General features: G+C 43.4%; 1 protein-coding gene across 15 annotated transcripts in view; it reads right to left on the bottom strand.

The window, feature by feature from the left end:
• ZBTB38 (zinc finger and BTB domain containing 38) overlaps positions 1-18877 on the bottom strand; it is a 77540-nt gene that overhangs the window by 36572 nt on the left and 22091 nt on the right. For 6 of the 15 annotated variants that reach the window (XM_043874796.1, XM_043874794.1, XM_043874799.1 and 3 more), the window contains one exon: positions 7279-7383. The exons of 1 other annotated variant lie outside the window; for it this stretch is intronic. The gene's annotated coding sequence lies outside the window, so the exon portion shown is untranslated. Of the gene's footprint in view, positions 1-797; positions 963-7278; positions 7384-8177; positions 8776-8822; positions 9050-9441; positions 9611-18877 lie in introns of those variants that run through there. 8 more of the 15 variants (XM_043874802.1, XM_043874801.1, XM_043874800.1 and 5 more) reach the window with 7 other exon arrangements.

The raw sequence follows: 18877 nt of genomic DNA, 5'->3' as shown, positions 1-18877 counted from the left end.
ATGCAAAAAAAGTCAACTTGCAGGGTAGAGTGGCTAAAGAAAACTCCAGAATTGCTAGACCTTGACAGGAAAAAATCTTAAAGGTCAGGCTTTTTTTTTTCAAACCCGATTTAGCACAGCACCCGGGGTAGGCCAGTTCTCTAATGTCTGAGTAAAACCCCATTTGGGGCTTCATTTCACTGCCACGTCATCCCTTTTTCCGTCTATCCCTGTGACTTCGGCTTGCTCAAAGTGGTCCTCCCACCCCTTCCCGTTTTAAAGCAAAGATGGAACATGCATTAGTCTGAGGGAAAGGGTGGAACAGGCAACAGAAGAAATTTGCAGCAGGGACCCGGGATGCAGTAAGGCTGGCCACAGCCTCCCCTACGAGTACCAAGGACCACCCGAGACCTTGGCATCCCTGCTCTCTGAGTTCGGGTCAAGGACTATAGGACCAGAATAGACGGGTCTACACAGGGACAGATCAGAATGCTGAGTAGATTCTGAGACCAAAAAAATCCTCCCTTTGGTCTAGAAGTGAATCGGCGTTCTATTAGAGCTAATCAGAAATCTCCATGCCTGCATGAAAATGCTTATGCGTTTGGGGATTCTAAATGCCTCTGTCTTCTGCCTGGTGAGATAATAAATTCAGCTCTGTTTTTACTGAATCGCTGGTCTTATTATCTAGTGATAATCAACTCTGCAAATAATCACAAGTGTTCTAACACACAAACAGGAAAAATGACACAAACAGAACGGGACCTAGAAACAACATCCCATGCACAAAGCAGGAAGTGGCAGCTTGTATCTGTTCTCACCTGGCACAAAGCCGGCCTTCAGGGGGTGGCCGAAAGAACCCCAGGATGCTCCTCTAGCACTTGAACAGCCACTGGATTCCTCAGGACCATGGGGCGACGAGGACCACGCGCACAAGTGTGACCAGCAACATGGTCTGTGCGAGCTGGGTCTTCCTCTTTATACTCCTAGAAAAAATGCTACATTCCTCTCAAAACTAAATTATTGGAGACCTTAGTAATTTTCACTTAAATGAGAGAGGAAAAATGCTTTAAAAAATAGGAGACAGCCTTCTGCCTCTCTTAGATTAAAAGGAAATTTTCTTGACTCTCTTAATTGACAAGAATCCAAGAGCTTCGATGGAACAGGAAGTTTGCATTGTGGTGTCTTTCTGGTGACGTCTGTAAGAAGCCCAGCAGGCATGGCGGGCTGCTCTCATCAACAGAACAGTTGGAGAGAGCCAGTGCTTCCTTAGGCTTGGCTTGCTGACTGCCCGTTCCTGCTCTCCTGATAATCCACCTTAGGACAGGACCTACCTGTTTCTGCAGCAAACTGGACAGGCAAGGGACACTAGCTTCTGTTCCCTGTCTGCCACAAGTGGTATGACCCTGAGCAAATCCTACGTCTTCCCTGCACTTCCATTCTCTTATCTGGAACATGAAGAGGCTGGGCTAGTTTATTTCTCAGGTTCTTTCCAGCCATACAGTTTCAAAACATGATTCCTTACCTCCCATTTTGTCACCTGTTGATTGATTCCCCAACCAGTAGAAACAAATCCTCATTTCCTCCAGAGCAGACTATCTCTCCCACCCTTAAACCCATGCACTCTCCTCAAAAGTGTATGGGTAAAGGCCCGACCCAAGGTCTGGCCAGTACAAGTACCCCTTGGAGGACAGTGGGAGGGAGCTTCGCAACTGGGATCTCTGGCCAACCTCAGACGTGGAATTACCATCTGCTTGCTTTTCTACCAGGGAGGAAGTAGAATTACTGCTGGAAGGAGCCTTTTCCATCACTGAACCAAACTTCCTCAGGTTACAGGTGAGGAAATAAAGCCAGCACAATTCTGTGCCTTTCTTTCCCAAGGCAGCACAGTGGGTCACGGGAACCAGTCCAAGGCCTCCAGTCTGATCTTTTACATGATGGTCTCTGACCTCCCCCTCAAAACCCCACTGCAGGGCTCTGAGTTCTTACCCCTGTAGACTTCCTTAGGGCCTCAGGGCAATCCCCTGAAGAACTGTTTTAAACTTTCAAAGTGACAGAGCAACTCTGGGAACATAAAGTCCCACACAGGGACAGTGACAGCTATAAAGTGAAAGTGAAAGTGAAGTCGCTCAGTCGTGTCTTGACTCTTTGCGACCCCTGGATTGTAGCTTGCCAGGCTCCTCTGTCCATGGGATTTTTCCAGGCAAGAGTACTGGAGTGGGTTGCCATTTCCTTCTCCAGATGATCTTCCCAACCCAGGGATCAAACCTGGGTCTCCGGCATTATAGGCAGATGCTTTACCGTCTGAGCCACCAGGGAAGTCTAATGACAGCTACAGCAAGACACAAATCTTTGACCTTATCAGTGCAGCAATCCACTGGTGTCTTCTCTTTAAAAGACAAGCCTGCAGCAGCACTTGGATGATAGATAAGAACAGGTGAGAAAGATAGGGAGGCCCTAAGGGCAGGGTTTTGATCTGATGATACCTAGCACCGAGCTCACATTTGTTGAATGAATTCAAGTTTGCATAGTACCTCTGTCCATTCGCTTCTTGTCAAAAATTCTGAGATTACTGGAATACCAGGGGCAAGGGTCTCTAAGCCACAATCAGGAACGATGAGCTATTTCATGCTCTCAGTATGTGGCTGGGGAAACTACTGGGGTGTGGAGACAGAAGCCTGGACTTTGGAGCTAGATAAGAGCCCAGAGTGTGAAAAACTCATGTCTACAACATCAGACCGAACCTCTCAGACTCAATTTCTGCCACACCAGTTATTTGGAGATTCCAGTAAGATGGCTGAGATAATGCACGTAACAGGCAGAATGGTCTTCACGAAATTCAGTTCAGTCTTCTCCCCTCAGGGCCTATGGGTTTAGACATAGAAGCCCTAATTCTAAGCAAGGTTCCAGGACACTGGCATCCTGTTCCAAAAGAAGTGAGCCATCAGTGGAATGCCAACAACAGTTATAAAATGACTCAATAGAGTTTTAATAAACATATCCCCATTGAGTCACCTGATTTTTAAATTACATACAAGGAATGTAAAGTGCAACTTAATAAACACGAGTCAAATATGTTTTATATTCTCCATAAATAGCTTAACACCAAACATGTATGTATGTCTCAATCCTTTCCTGTGAATAAATAAAGAAGAGAGCTGGGAAGAGGAGGAGAAAAAAGGATAAATTATTCTCTCACCTATAAAATGAGGTTGGAAACAATGTGAACTAGTCTAAAAAGTATATGATTATAAGATGTGAAGAAAAAGCAAATATAATGACACAGATGTTTATCAACCAGAAGACAGAGTCAGATAGACAAATGCATCAAACTATTTTGATGGTGTGCTTGTGCACTGTTACTGCCATTAAATATATTATTGGTAACAACATTTAAAGTTGCACTGGTTTTGCAAACTCTGGGCATAGGAACAGGGTGTTACCACAGGAAAAGAAGTTGATATGAGGGCTGTGTCACCCAGCACTGCTATGGATACACCGCAGATGGCGACAGTGGGGTGTGATAAGACTACCGTTCCTTTACTATCTGGGATCCATGTGTCTTTATCTTATTACAAAATAATTCGCAAACATGAATAACACAAAACTTTTGAGCACAGGCACGTCTTTATGGATTTGAAATCAGCCTAACAAGTCTCAGGTTTATCTCCTTTCTCTGCTTCCTAAAAACTGGCGTTTGCTAATCTTTATCACTGCAGTACTTGTTTAAAATGAAGATTCTCAGGAGTCTGCCTGAAATTTACTGAATTTGAGTCTCTGTGCCAAGGACCTGAGAACCTACATTTTAGTCAATCCATCAGGTGTAATCTTTTATAAAAAAAAAAAATTTTTTTTGATGTGGACCATTTTTGAAGTCTTTATTATATTTATTACAATATTGCTTCTATTCAGTGTTCTGGTTTTTTGGCCATGAGGTGTGTGGGATCTTCTCTCCTACCACAGATTGAACCCACACCCCCTGCACTGAAAAGTGAAGTCTTAACCACTGAACAACCAGGGAACTCCTTCCCATGTAGATTCTTATCCATACTAAATTGCAGATCATTTGAACTCTCACAGGATAGACTAGCTATCGTGGAAGGTATGTGCTTGCCATGACAAAATGAACATGCTAAAATAAGTCATAAAAATAAGCCTTTAGGTATAGACAGATATTAGACAAAAATACATATACCTAAAAAATTGTAAGGGGAATGGAATTAGCATTTATTAATTGTTTACTATGGCATGATCCTGACCAAGTTATATATTATTCAATCTCCAAAATAATCCTATTTGAGTTATGGATGGAAAAAATTAGGCTTAGAGAATAACTTTTCTGAAGTCACAAATCTGGAAAATGGCCCAGCTAGGTTATGAAACTAGATTTATCTGACCCCAGCCTTCTCATTCCATTGTACTAAGCTCATATGCCCATGAAAACACATACACACACGCGTGCGCGTGCACACACACACACACACACACACACACACACTCTCTCTCTCTCTCCTGTCATACAACAGTCATATGGCAAAAGGCAAAATACAAACCTGATTACTGTTAGAAACCTTTGCATCAACAGAAATGTAGTTTTTAAGAACTTTCTATCAACGGATATTCTTTGGTCGTCTGTTGACAACAGAATAAAGAAGATGACATCTATCAAAACCACATTTAACATCTTGAAATTTTAGTAGTCAGAAGTGTGTTTGGGGGCTTGCTAGGATAAAATTTTTGTGGTGAGTCTTCACATTTTTTTTTTTTGAAATGAAACCACTTGATATCACTCTGCAAGTCACAGCATGTTACAAAGGAAAACAACAAATAAGGGATCTAGCACTTGTCAATCCAATGGCCATCTTGGGCCTCATATCCCCTGTCTCCTTCATCTGGGCTTCCCTGGTGGCCAAGCGGTAAAGAACCTGCCTGCAATGCAGGAGACCCGGGTTCGCTCCCTGAGTGGGGAAGACCCCCTGGAGGAGGGCCTGACAACTGACTCTAGTACTCTTGCCTGGGAACCGTGACTGAAGCGACCAAGCAGAAGCCAGACACTCCACACTCTCTCTACTGCTAGCCAGAGCCCTGTTCTCTCATTCTTCCTTGCTCTCTTGTCAGACTTTTTGCTAGGCCCTCCAGAGCTCCTTCTTTTCTCAGAAGGTTCCCTCCTCAAGCTTTGCCTCTCTACGGTTTTTCACTGGAAAATCTGTTCTCTCATCTCTTAACTTTTTTTATATCAGTGATTCTAAACTAGCCCTGGCCTCCCTCTGGGGTGCAAAACCACTGATCGTCTGGGGGACATCATACTTCATACTTCAACACTTCAAACTCAGGCCCTCGAAAATGCAGTGCCTCACCCTTCTCCAAGTTGTCTTCATGGGTACCACTGCTCTGAAAATCTCAGTGTCAGCTTTAGCTGTTTTTTCTCTACTCAGATGTCAGATTGGGTCAGTTTTTCCCTTTGCGTCTGTTCCTTTCCCATTTCCCTGCTATCATCCATTTCCAGCCTCCCCCAGGTTCCTCCCACCCTGCCTTTTCCTTGGTGGACTGTGGTGCCCTTCTAACTGGTCTCCCTGTCTCTGGTTTCTGCCCTGCCTTTTCTTCTGATTTCAAAGTAGGTACTCGATAAATATTTGCTGTGACATTTATAGAACTCCTAGAAGTTTGCAAAGCACATTCACACTCAACATCTCATTTGTTCCATTTGGAGCTTAAGTTTATTACAAGTAGCATTCCAGGCTTACAATCTGATTTCTGTTACTTAAGGCAACCACTGGAGCTACTTCTAACTTTGAACCTTGTAAATTAAAGCATCTCTTAAATTGCTTTACTTTTGAAGATTCAGTGTCTTGTGTGGCCTACAAGCTCAAAGAGCAGAGCATTTCAAGTCAAAGAGAGCCCCCTTGCCAAAATACTTTTTTCTCTGCTGATAAAGGTGATGGTGACAGCAAAATCAAAATTTAAAAGAAACTCCTTTCTGAAGATTGTTAAAAACGGTTTTTCCTATTTATCCAGTCCGTATCCTATTTACAAGTCAATCTCCAACATCCTTGGAAGCTGATATCCTGGCATGGTAACAGAAAAATTCTAACAGTTGAGCAATAATTTCTCACTAAGAGAATGAACATGACCATTATCATGACTGTAAAAACAGAGTAATATGTTTGGTCTTAAATACCCAAATAAGTGCCTTAAATACCCAAATAAGAGCTCAATAAACATTTGTTGAATGAATAAATGAATTCAGAGCCGGCCTTACTATTGTTTATAAATTGAAAGCATCAGTTTCCACAGATGGATGGAAAAGTACGTTAAACTTGAAAAAACAAAAACAACAACACTTGCATTGAGGGGCCAGAACTGTGATACATCAACTACCCCGGTCTCTTCTGGGTACACTCCAACTGCTGCAGAAGTAGGCGGAGGAGACGGGGGCTACTGGCAGGCACTGTCCTCTTGACTCGGCCTCTCTGGAGTTAAGGTTTCAAGCTCCTGGAGGGCAAGCACTCTACCTTGAACTTCGTGGTCCTAGCCCTGTGCTCTGTGCATACCGAATGTGCATCATAAACGTGGTCTGAGAGGCAAAGTCCTCCATGACCTGCCTGCATTTTCACCTTTCAATCCTTCACATCTATTCTTCCTTACTTCGCAGAGGTACTGTGAGGAGTAAGTTAAAACACAGCACTTAAAGCATTTAACACACTGCCTTGCACTCACACACAAAAGTGCTTGGTCAATGGTAGTTGTTATCACCATCATCTGGGGCTCTGTCTATGTTTCAAAGGTGGAGCTTAGTCTGCTGGGCTGTCAATACATGTCGGTGCAAACAGTGTGCCTCCTGGGGGTGGACTCTTCGTATGTGTATCCTCAGAGCCTAGCACAGTGCTCCCCCTGTAGCAGGCCCAGAAGCTGACTGCATGAATGAGCAATCGAGATGCAAGCTCCAGGCCTGCCCCAACCCAGCCCACTGGGTCTCCCTGAAGAGTCATTTAAACTCTCTGGGCCTTGGTGACGTCTGTGGGTCCTTCCGGCCTGAAGAAGCCAGAAGATGAGACTCACAGAAGCTCTCACAACAGTCACTGGCAGAACTGGAACTAGAAGGCTTTCGTTCCCCCTTCATCACCAGGCACCTCACACATCATGTCTACTTAATAACGGCCTGCCTAAATGTCACTGTCACTTTGTAATCCCCACCTGGTGGATTGCTGGCCACAAAGCATAAGCTCCTTGGGAGCGGTTTAGTCCCTCAGAAAAAAACATTGCCTATTTCAAGTAGAGTACAAAAGATGCAAATTCGATTACCTCAGTTAGAACAGACCAGCTTTAACAGAGTTAGTGTCTTGAGCTTTGGAAGAAATCACTTGGAAATCCTTGGTTCTGAGTCCTCCATTTCCTCCACACCTAGATCTAAAAAGAAGTAAAACAAAAAGAATAACGTCTCATGACTAGGTGCCAGAACTGAACGTATCAGAAACAAAAGTGACTTCCGTAAGCATGTGGACAGAACACCTACTGTCAGTCCAGCACTGGGTAAAGCAATTGACATAGGTGATCTCATACAGTCCTCAAAACACAGGAGACATCCCCCCATTGTACAGCTGCATCAAAAGAGGCTCTGAAAGGTCACAGAATCTGTTCAAGGTCACAAAATCTGTTCAAGGTCTATGTTAGACCCGGGACTTAAACACAGGTTCACTCCAGATTCCAAATCCTGGGTTATTAACCTGTAAGTCAGGGTTTAAAAACTCTTTTTGACAGTGACCCACCATTTTTAAAAATCATATTACATAAACTGAAAGTCCAAAGCCTGAAAACAACGCTTACTCTTATTATGTGCAATGCACTCTGATATTTTCTAGTCTATTCTTTTTTATATTGCATTACATATTCTATATCTTTAAAAAAATATCTGGTAGCAACCCACTAAACTGATTTCACAATCCTCTAATGGGTCTCCATTCTTGCTGGAAAAACACTACCCTCAGAGATAGTACCTCACTAGAAGTTTCTCAGAAACCGCGGACCTAATCCTCCTATGCTTTTTAACCATGAGAACCTGACCGAGTAGTTGAGCTTCATACTTAGAAAAGTTTCTAACCTTTAAAATATGTCTAAGGCACCAAAATACGTATCATCCATTATGGATCCTTAGAAGAGATATTTAATTTGGGCCAAAGTCCAGAATGGAATTAGTCACTTACCTATAGGAGAGGAGTTATAAAGTGGCACCGCGGACAGACTAAAACCTCAGGTGATTTATAATATATCCTGCAAAGTGGCTAACAGCGGGCGGTCATGTTGTACCAACAGAGGAGCCCTAACTACGGCCGAAGTAAGAGGCTGAGATTGCAAAGCCCTGGGGGGCAGGGCCCTGCCTTCGCACTTCCCATTCAATTCCAGGGGCTTTGGTGCTCAACCAAGGAAATCCTCAGGTTCCGGGGGGGTCAGGGTGGGGGTCCCAGTCGCGGTCCGAGGGAGGGGAGATGCGACTGTCAGCGCCGTTCCCGAGCCTGCTGGACCGGAGCCCGTCACGTCCCCCGCCCTTGGGTACGCGTTGGTCCCCGGACCCCCGCCCTCCAGCATAGCCTTGCAGATGGGCCACGGCTGCGGCGCAACGTGCCCGACTCCGCGGTTGGACCCCGACTCCCAGGGCGCGGGCCCGGGAGTCCGGGCACCTGCGGGCGCCGGGTCCCCGCAACACCTCGGCTTTCCAGAGTCCGCGGAGCTCCCAGTCCCGCGCAAGCGTCCCCCGGCCGGGTTTTGAGGCTCCTTCCCGGGAGAGCAGGGGTCGGGCCGGCCTCGCCTCGCCCGCCCACCCCGCACACGGCCCCTGCGCTGGCACTTACAGGGCTCGGCCGCTGCCCCGCGAGCGCGTTCCCCGGGGGTCCATGGCGCTTCCGGACCCGCGATTCAGGCCGCGGCGTCTCGCAGCACCGCCCAGAAAATGGACGCCGGCGGCTCGGCTCGGCCGGCCCGGCCCGCCCCCGGCGCGGGGTTGGGGACGCCACCCGGCCGGGAAGAGGGCTCCTCGGCCTCAGCCGCGGGCCGGGCTCCGGGGCACCAACGAGCGAGCCCAGGACCAGGCCTCGGGAGGACAGGGGCAGGCCCGGGACGTGGGGGGGGGGGGGGTGGGGACACACCTCGGCCCCGCAAGACCCCAAACCCAACCTGGGCGCGACGGGGAGAGGTGGGGGGGCCCACAACGGCCCCAGATGCCACGAAGGGAGCTGCGGCCTCAGCCTCTCTCCTCTCGGGAGACCCCAGAACCCGCCCCAAGGGCAACCAGTTAGGGGTCTACGGCCACAAAGCCTAGTCCGTACCAGAACCAGGCCTGGGTTTGCAGGCGGGTCCCCAGGTTCGCATCCAGATCCCAGACAGCATCCAACCCCTGCCCGTTTAAGGGAGGCGGATTTCAGAGAAAGTCAACTGCAGTTTTCATTTAAATTATCAGGAATCGAGTGTCACCTGCGCTTTCCCATGGCTGACAGGAGATACCTAGATAGACTTTCCCAAAGTGCTGTGAAAGCTAGTTCGCGCAAAAGACCCAGGCCTCCTCCTGAAATAAAGCGCACTGACTGCCTGCTATGCTAGACCTTTCCTCCAAAGATTCAGGGACTGCTCATTGAAAAAGTATTTACTGAGGCCTGCCACAAACTCGCCTTTTGGAGGAGCTAACAGCCTAGTTAGCTATATTGTACAGGTTTTGTTTGCTTGTTTTCTACAAAACCATCCACCTTGTCTGCGTTTTGGTGGTGTGAGTCTTATTTTTTTAATTTTCTTTTGAAGAGATGCATTCCCAAGTTACAGTTTAAAAAGATAAGTCTGTTCTTTGCATGACTTAACATCCTGTTTTTAGTTTGGAATACAGCGCTCTGCAACCTAGTTCCTGATCACGTTTTAAGATTGTGAACATTCTTAACGGAAAACCTATGGTTACCAAAGGGCAAACATGGGGGTGGGGGCGGCAGGGATAAATCAGGAGCTTGGGATGAATATACACACATTACTGTAAGACAGATAAGCAACAATGGACCTACTGTATAGCACAGAGACTCTGCTCAATATTCTGTGATAACTATAAGAGAAGAGAATTGGAAAAAGAATGAATATATGTATAACTAAATTGCTTTGCTGTACCCCTGAAACTAATACAACATTGTAAATCAACTATACTCCAATAAAATTTTTAAAAAATCACTCCCAATGCAAAAAGAAGAAAAGATTGTGATGATTCTGATGAATAAAGTAGAATCCAATATTATATACAAAGTTGGTAAAACATTTTAATAATCAAGGAGAAATATACTGACTTAAAGTCAAATTAAAGCATCATGTAATTTAAAAATAAAGACAGGGTTTTGAAGGCCAATAGGTTGGGCAACGTGCACACACATGTACACTAGCAATTCCTAACTTCCTCAAAGCCAAGCGTCCTTTATTCTTTCTCTGTGGGTCACGTTCAAAAAGAGCTATTCCACTAAATTGCATTTATTAACTAATGGTTCATCTTCCCACTTAAAAAAAACAACAACCCTGGAATGTTTTTGTGTATGTCATTGCCCATCAGAACTTCAAAACCTGAGCGAACCCATTGTTAATCATGGACTCCAAACTGAAGAAATCTCTGGTCTGATTGCAACTTTATGTGTCTCCACTGATGCTTTTGGGAAAACCAGGCATGGGGATTAGGAACCGCAGGTTGGAAAGTGCCAGTATGAGGTACGGCTCTCCATGCTGCCCTCCTGGGATTGGAAGGTGGGAGGGTGGCACAGCGAGGCAGTTTGGCCTTTGGATTCAGTTTGGCCTGCCTGGGTTTAAAGCCTAGCTTTGTCACTTACAAGGCTACTCGCTGACTTTAGGCAAGTTACTTAACCTCGTGAGCCTCAGCTTGCTCATCTGTAAAATGGCACTGATTTTAATATTACACTTAACTCATAGGGCTTTTTGATAGTTAAATAGGATAATATGTGTGAAGCATCTGCATTATGGTTATTGGTGCTGCAAGTCAAGTATTCACAGCTGTAAGTTTCTACCATCCAAGCAGTAAGAATCTTAGTTCCCATGTGGTAAGCCACTTCTATACCCTAGAAAATTTCAGTGGGTAAGCTGCCAAGGTCACATGCTGAGTGACATAAAGGGATTTAAATACAGGTCTGACTGTACCGTCCACTTTCTGTGCTGCTAACATGTTCCCCGTGGTACCTTGATCAGATGCTGTCAACAGCTTGTTAAGGGTGAAATCAGCTCTGGCTTTCCTAAGAGGCTTAGCAAGTGAATGGCTCCTTACATCCACTTGTGAATTCACAAACAGTGGCATTTCTTTCTCATTAGGGCCAAATGTTTCTCCAGAAGCGAGTAGATTTCCCCCAAATTGTTATTAATAACTAAAATATCACAGCAACAGTTTTAAACACTGCAGCCTAAAACTTACATAATCATCCTGTCCTTCAAAATTTTCCACCCTTCCTCATAACCAGTTACATATTCTCTCTCTTAATCATTCTTCTGAGTATGGGGAACTATCTGGAAATTTCCAAGAACGTCCCAACTTGTTATAATATTTATTCTTTTCTATAAAGATTTATTCCTTTCAAAGCAACTAAGCATGATATATTTTTATATCCTTATAATACTTTTCATTTCAGTGCATTTGCAAATAAAAAAATATCCTAAGACTTTTAATCTTAAAAGTCTTAAATTTCTACTCTTAGTAGTTCTTCAGTATCTCCCCAGCATGGCTCCTGATCCTTTTCTAGTGGCCTTTTGTAGGAAGCTTTCCTTGTTTTCTACCTCATTTTGTTTAATCCCTGCATGATTTCTATTTTGCTATGACTGCCTGTTTGAGCTTTCTGATTTAAGATTGTTGGCCAATTTACTGCCCCCCCCCTTCTTTCTCTTTTTTAAGGTTTCCGTAGTCTCATCATATATAAAAAGTCTAAAGCATGTCTCATAAACCCACTTGCTTCCTTTGTTTTCCATCATGGGTTAGGAATCTGGAAGTCATTCCGCTTCCCATTCTTCCTCTACTCTGTTAATTTATTGTTTTATTTCTCTCTTCCCCTCCTCCTGGGCACTCACCAGATTCTGTCACTTGGCTTCCTCTTCTATAGCTACTTATCTCTTTCCCTTCAAGCATTTTCAGAAAGTCCCTGTCCAAATCTTCTATAATCCCCGCCACATTTCTGAGAGGCCTCTTGTGATGTCATGTTGAGAAGTCTACCAAAATCCTTGCAGAGGTAGGGTGTAGACAGGGGTGGCAGCTCCCCACCCCTGGGAGCCAGGCAGGAAGTAGTAGGAACTGGGGCCTAGAGGGTCATACATGTCCCACCTAAGTGGGGAATGGGGGTGTCACTCCCCAGTCCCAGACTCATTGTTGTCAGATGAGAATGCCAGATCTGCAGAATTTTCCAATGGAGCCCAAATCAGGATTTTTATATAAAATATATAAAATGTTGACCACATTAAAAAAAGAAAATGAATTTGTATCTTATCAAGCCTTTAGCTGTAACTCTAATTTATAGAAAATCTCTGAGACAGAGGAACATGTAAAACAGCATGAAGGAATGCAATCTCAAATTTCTGACTGTGGGAAACTATGAGTCAGACAAATTTTATCTTCAACAAAATTTTTATGATGATAGCAAGGATGACAGGAAGAGAGGGAAGGAAACCTATTGATTAAATAAAATTTAAGGAAATATTAATTGTACTGTATGAACCTTATTTGGAATTGTGCTTTGAACACTTTTTTTTAATGACCTAACTGGACAGATTTGAATGCTGACTGTGATATTTGATATTAGTAAAGAATTATTGTTATTTGTTGATATGATAATGATACTGTGGTTATTTTTCTTTTTCACTAGTTGACATTTTTCATGTTTTTTTTAGTATTCCACATTTTAAAAACTTTTCATTTACAACTGTTTCAAAGTTATGGAAGACTTGCTAGAGCAGTACAAAAAACCCTATGTATACCACACCTATATCTACCTTTTTATCTATTTTTTTTTCTTGAATCATTTGTAAGTTGCAAATATTATTCTCTTCTATACCTAAATACTTTAGCATTTATTTCCTTTAAAAAAGTGTTCTCTCTTAGTATCTTTATCTTTTAGAGACTCATACTAAAATGTTTAGAGATAAAGCAATGTGATCTGGGATTTGCTTTAAAGTAATACAGATGAGGATTTCCATGAAACAAGATTGGCCAGTTATTGAGAATTGTTGAAACTGAGCCATGACTATACAGGATTTCATTGAAGTAGTTTTTCCATGTTGTACACGTGTTTAAGATTTTCATAATAAAGTTTTAAAAGATTATGTTAATGAAAGACTTTAAAGTGATATGCAATGCTTATGGTATAGTAAGTAAATAGAAAGATACAAAATTGTCTATAAAAATATTATCTCAACTATTAAAATAATCACTGGGCATACATAAAGGACTGAGAGAATGCATGTCAAAATGGTAACATTCCAAATTATTTCAAGGTAAGTATATGTTACTTTTATAATTAGAAGAAAAAGAGTAATATTGTTAAACAGAAAACAAAGTTGGCAATGGATTCAATTAAAGCTATTGTTAGAAGTCAAACAAAGCACATATGTGGGTTGGACTGACCAGTGGGCCTCCAGTTTGCAGCTTTTGACTTAGAAAATTAGTCCACAAACTCTATCTTACAGGCCAATTTCACCTGCCAACTGTTTTTGTATAACCTACAAGCTAAGGATTGTTTCGACATCTTTAAATGATTGAGAAAAAAAAAGAAAAACAATATTTCATGACATGAAAAGTTACATGAAAATCAAATTTCACTGCCCATAAGTGAAATTTTATTGGGACACAGCCATTCATTTTTGTATCTATGACAGTATATACATTATATATAATTCATATTATATATTAGTATATTTTTAATTTCATCAATAGTTTGTGAAAAATTGTTTTCTTTGTTGTTAGGTAAATATGCAGATAACATCCTCAGTTTTGCCTCCACTCACAGAGCTAAAATATTTACTATCTGGCCCTTTACAGAAAAAGTCTGCCAACCTCTAGTTTAGAAGCGGGTTTCCCATGTGACCTAAAAGCATCTTGATTTAGCAGAAAGAGCACTGGGCTAGGAGTTAAGCGAGGCCACTTAACTCTCTGAGTGACCTAAAGAAGTCCCAACTTCTCTGGGCCACAGTTCTCTCAATATGACAGAATAAAGTGAACATACCATTCCCACAGCAACTGAAGTCTGGGGTTCATGTTCCCATAAGAGCTGAGCAAGAAGTACAGGATGACGGCAGCTCTACGTGCTGACGAGCCAGCCATGGGCAGTGCTTCTGGAGACCATGGGACTCAAACAATCAGAATCCACTGCGGATGGCTTAATGGGCACTCAGAGCAGGGCGTGGATAGGCAGGTGAAAAGCAAGGAAAGACAGGCTTTGTGAGCTTCAAAAGCTGAGCTGCATGCCTGCTGAGGGCAACATGATTTGGGCAAAAGAGTTTCTAAAATTTTCCATGCATCTATGGCCATGGAATTCTCCAGGCAAGAATCCTGGAGTGGATAGCCTTTCCCTTCTCCAGGGGATCTTCCTGACCCCAAGGTTCAAAGTTGAGTCTCCCACATTTCAGGCAGATTCTTTACCATCTGAGCCACCAGGGAAGCCACCTAAAACACATATTTTGGGTCTATCTCCAGGCTGAGCTTTGTGGAAAACGAAAAGCAATTGGTCACAACACATGTAAAAATCTGCCCATTGAAAATTTAGTCCAGATCCAGCCAAGTGACAGCAGCAGGGCTAGGGGTGGTCCCACTATGAAAACAGGAGCCTTGGGACAGAGACTTCCTAGACCCTGGGAGAAATCATCCTAGGGAGGCCAATCGGTAGGCTCTTCGCCATAGCCACGGTGGGACAGTGGAGTCCCAAGGTCAACATCGTGACTGAAGCCAGACAGAACATGGGAGCACCCAGCCCATACACAGCCTGCATCTCAGGGGCTCTCCCAGCCTCTTTTCATTCCTTGCCACCCCTCGTCTCTTTCTCCCCTGTTCCCGGCAACCCCAGCTTCAGGGTGCGGCATAGCAGCCTGCCTCCTGACTGCCCACTTTGTTCCCTCTTCCTGATTTCCTGCACCCCCTCCCCACCTCCTAGCTGCCCTCTCGGTCGGCAGTCGTCCCATCTCCCCACGTTGCTGGCCAGATGACCATCCCACTCGCTTTCACATCGTTTCCCCAATATCTTGCATTTTCTAATCTTTCAGTGTAACCCCTCTGTTTCCCTACTACAGGTCCCCTACTTCCCTTCCACAGCTCAAGAAACAAGAGAAAAGGGGGGAAAAAAATTACAAGGGCACTGCCCTTCTGGGATTTAACCACATTCTCAGCTGGTGGCTTTTGTTTTCTCATCTCACTGGCTTGTAAGGCCCTCGGGGCAGGGACACCACGTCGCGCTCGGCACTGGGGAAGATGGGCAGGACTGTGAGGCCTTAATTAGAGCAAGGCCTCAGACAGGGTAGAAGATTTCAGCAGGCCAAAAAAAAAAAAAAAAAAGGAATTTCAAAATATCTATTTGGCAGCAATGACCACAGGGTAAGGAAGAGGTTTATTTAATCACATAAAGAAAATCATGAAAGACTTCACAGCTTTTTATGAACACAGAAAAAAAAAAAATTATACCGGCATTTAAAAAACAAAATTGAACCAGAAAACAAACTTCCTCCACAGGCCAAATATAGTGACTATAGACACAAACGCTAGTCTCAAACCCTGAACTGGAACAGCTGCAGAAGCAAGAAAACCATTAAAAGAAAAGATGCAAAATGAATCACAAGATCAAAAGAGCCATTTTCTGGTCAATGAGATGTTTGGGGCATGGCAGTATCATGCTGGGCTCACCTAACAAAGACAAGGGCTTTGGCAACTAGTCTTTGATTTACCTGCTTCCCACAGAAGCAGAACAGGGCCACAGGGAGACCCCCCACGACCTGTCAGGGAAGGTAGAAAAAGCAGAAGCATCTTGCCTGCATCACAAATTCAATTTTTTGCATTCAAAGGCTTCTCAACTTAACATCTGCTCATGAATGCGAAAGAGTGGCAGCCCTTATGGAGGTCACCTGGCAAGGCAGGCAGACCAGCTTGGAGCAGGGCAGTCAGACATACGGTGGCTTATTAGGAGCCAAGACATTTCGAGGTGACCGAGAATAAGACACAGAGTCCCGGGGAAGAACCATCCTTGCCATCGGTTGCAATGCCCCCAAACTGAAGGCTGACCTTCAGGAAACAGTGTAAAAAGCCACTAAGAGAATAGCATGCATTCATTTCTTTCTGAAACAGAGAGGACATACAATTGTACCTGTCCGTACAATGCCCTAGCTTTGTACACGAACCTGGACATGAGCTTCATAAGGAGTTTTATGTCACATCTCCATTCTGCTTGGGTGGCAGTGGTCTCTGTCACACAGGAGATGCTCAACAAGTATTTGAAGAAGTGAACTGACTTGGTGAAGCCCCCTCCCACCCATCCCCACCCCCACTGACAAACAATCGTCTACTCTAAAGGGCTAGAACATTCTTCAATGCAGTGGAATGTTTCATGGCTGGTCAAATCCAAATAAAGTGGACTGAATCAGGCCACTTCTAACTTCTGATAAGCAAAGCCCAATAAATTGTGAATCAATTTTAGAAGGGGCTTTTGAAACATTCAGAAGACTTTGAAGGGTCATATTATTTCTAACTTGTAGAGCAAACCTATCCCTTTGTTCTTGGACCTTCTTTAGCAGATGAACCTAAAAGGCACAAAAGACTTCTGGTTCTGAAGAATTTCCTTAGCATTATTTATTCAAATAGAGAAAGATCAGTCCAAGCAGCGAGGTCTTTAGAAAGCCACCGACAAACAGGCAAAGAGTTCTGCAGAAGCGTTTGAGGCGTTAGAGGACAAAGGCAATTCACTGGCAAGATGGGACAGACCCTTCCACTTCTTGCCTTTGAAAAAAAAGTTAAAGGAAGTGGCTCTCTCAATGTTTTGCCATGAGTCAAAGTTCTGGAGTTCTTAAGAAAAACAAAGCAAGAGGCTTCCCAGAAATTTCCTCGCTCTAGGATTCCTTTCTTTTGTGGATTTCTTGGGTTAAACTGAACCTGGGCCTGAATTTCAACAACACCTAGGACTGCAATGTTCAGAGCTTCACTGCATCTTTGGAGCAGTTCTTGGGTGAGGCTGGGTCAAAGGCAATGCCTCTGATGGCACCAAGTTCTGGGAATTTGGGGGTCTGGGCCACTGTCTCACTGCAGGGGCAGCTTACCTAAGCCAGGCTCAACCCATGAAGTCTCAGACCTGACTCTGATACAACGGCAGTAACTCATTAGGAAGGAAAGTCTGCGGTCTGAGCATGAACACCTCTCTGCCTGGCAATGCTCTCCATCAGATCTTCACCTGCCTGGATCCATCTCACCATCTAGGTCTCCACCTTAAATACCACTCCTACAAGGCTTTGCCTGGCCAACCCTTCTCAAGTGGCTCTTCTCCCAAAATGACACCCTCGCTTTTGTAAATTTTATCTTCTCTTTCTTACTTGCACTTGTCTTCTATAATTATTTGTTTACATATTTATTTTTGTGCCCCTGGCCCCCCACCCCTTCACCACACTAGGGGTGGGTCTATGAGAGGCAGGCCCTGATCTCTCTTGTTCATTACTCTATTTCTAGCCTCTGGAATATGACTGGTATGTAGTAGGTACTCAGTATGTGTGTTGAATGTTTAATTACCAAAAAAGCTGTGAAGCATAGCATTTCCCATGTAAGGGAGCTGCTAGAATGAACTATATGGTACCAGGAACTCAAAGGCTTCGTGTATCAAAGAGAAAAGTGCTAGATCACTTTCTAGATTCATCTCCCCATATCCACCAGCCCTAAGATGTGGTTGGGTACCCAGGCCCTCTGGAGGGGAATCCATGGAAATCATTGACCTAGATCAACATCACTCTAGTAGCGAGAGATGCAATCTTGGTATTCTCACTGAGTTAAGGCTTGGGAAAAAAAATCCTATTCTCTAAAATAATATTATCATTATTATTTAATAATAATAATATATTATTTGATAATAATAATTATCAAATCTTATTATTATTATAAGATTTGAGAATTGTAGACTCCAAATCATTCAGGTAGAAAACCACAGATTCATCCATTTTGTTTTGGTGGGAGCCAAGCAGTTGTTTGCGCATCCTTTCTGTCGCACCTGTCTTGGCCTGCCCAGCGTTAACACCTTAGCCAAAAAGTGTAAATGGGTGAAGCACTGCCTTTTCAACAATGAGCAGGAATAAGTGCAATTTCCTACAGTTGGCAGGAAGTGTTTTTGGCTAATTTAGAAAATCCAATGATAATTGTAAATGGGTAAATTTAGAAAAGCTTTGTGTCTGGTAAACATTTCTGTGAAATATGAAGGCAAAGCATTAAGGCAAAACACACAAAGTAATAAATAATAATTATTCTTCCATTCACTGGTCTATTTATTACAATGACAATGATACAGTATACTTCCCATCAGTCTTATTTGGCTTTCAAGCTCCTTAACGTGTGTTTCAAATTCTTTTAGGAGAGACCAAGAGCAAAAGAATGAAAAATGCCAGAAAAAAAAATCATGAGGTATGAAAATCTACAAGATGACGCAACTGTGCTTGAGATAAAAACAAAAGGATCGACATTTTACAGAGAAGCAATACACTGTTGAATCTCTCTGGCATTCAATTGGAGGGTAAAACAATTCCATTGAATCCATCTAATCTTGTGATTAAGATTCAAATGGTTTCAAAATGATTAATTTGTACCAGCCTATCAAAATAGAAGACATTGAGTTGTAATCTTTCTGAACAGCAATAGTGTTTTAATTACAAATGCCAGGCTCATTATTTT

Source organism: Cervus elaphus, chromosome 19 (genome assembly GCF_910594005.1).
Source record: "Cervus elaphus chromosome 19, mCerEla1.1, whole genome shotgun sequence".
In the NCBI taxonomy this organism is placed as follows: Eukaryota; Metazoa; Chordata; class Mammalia; order Artiodactyla; family Cervidae; genus Cervus; species Cervus elaphus.
This window is presented reverse-complemented; position numbering and strand designations above follow the sequence as displayed.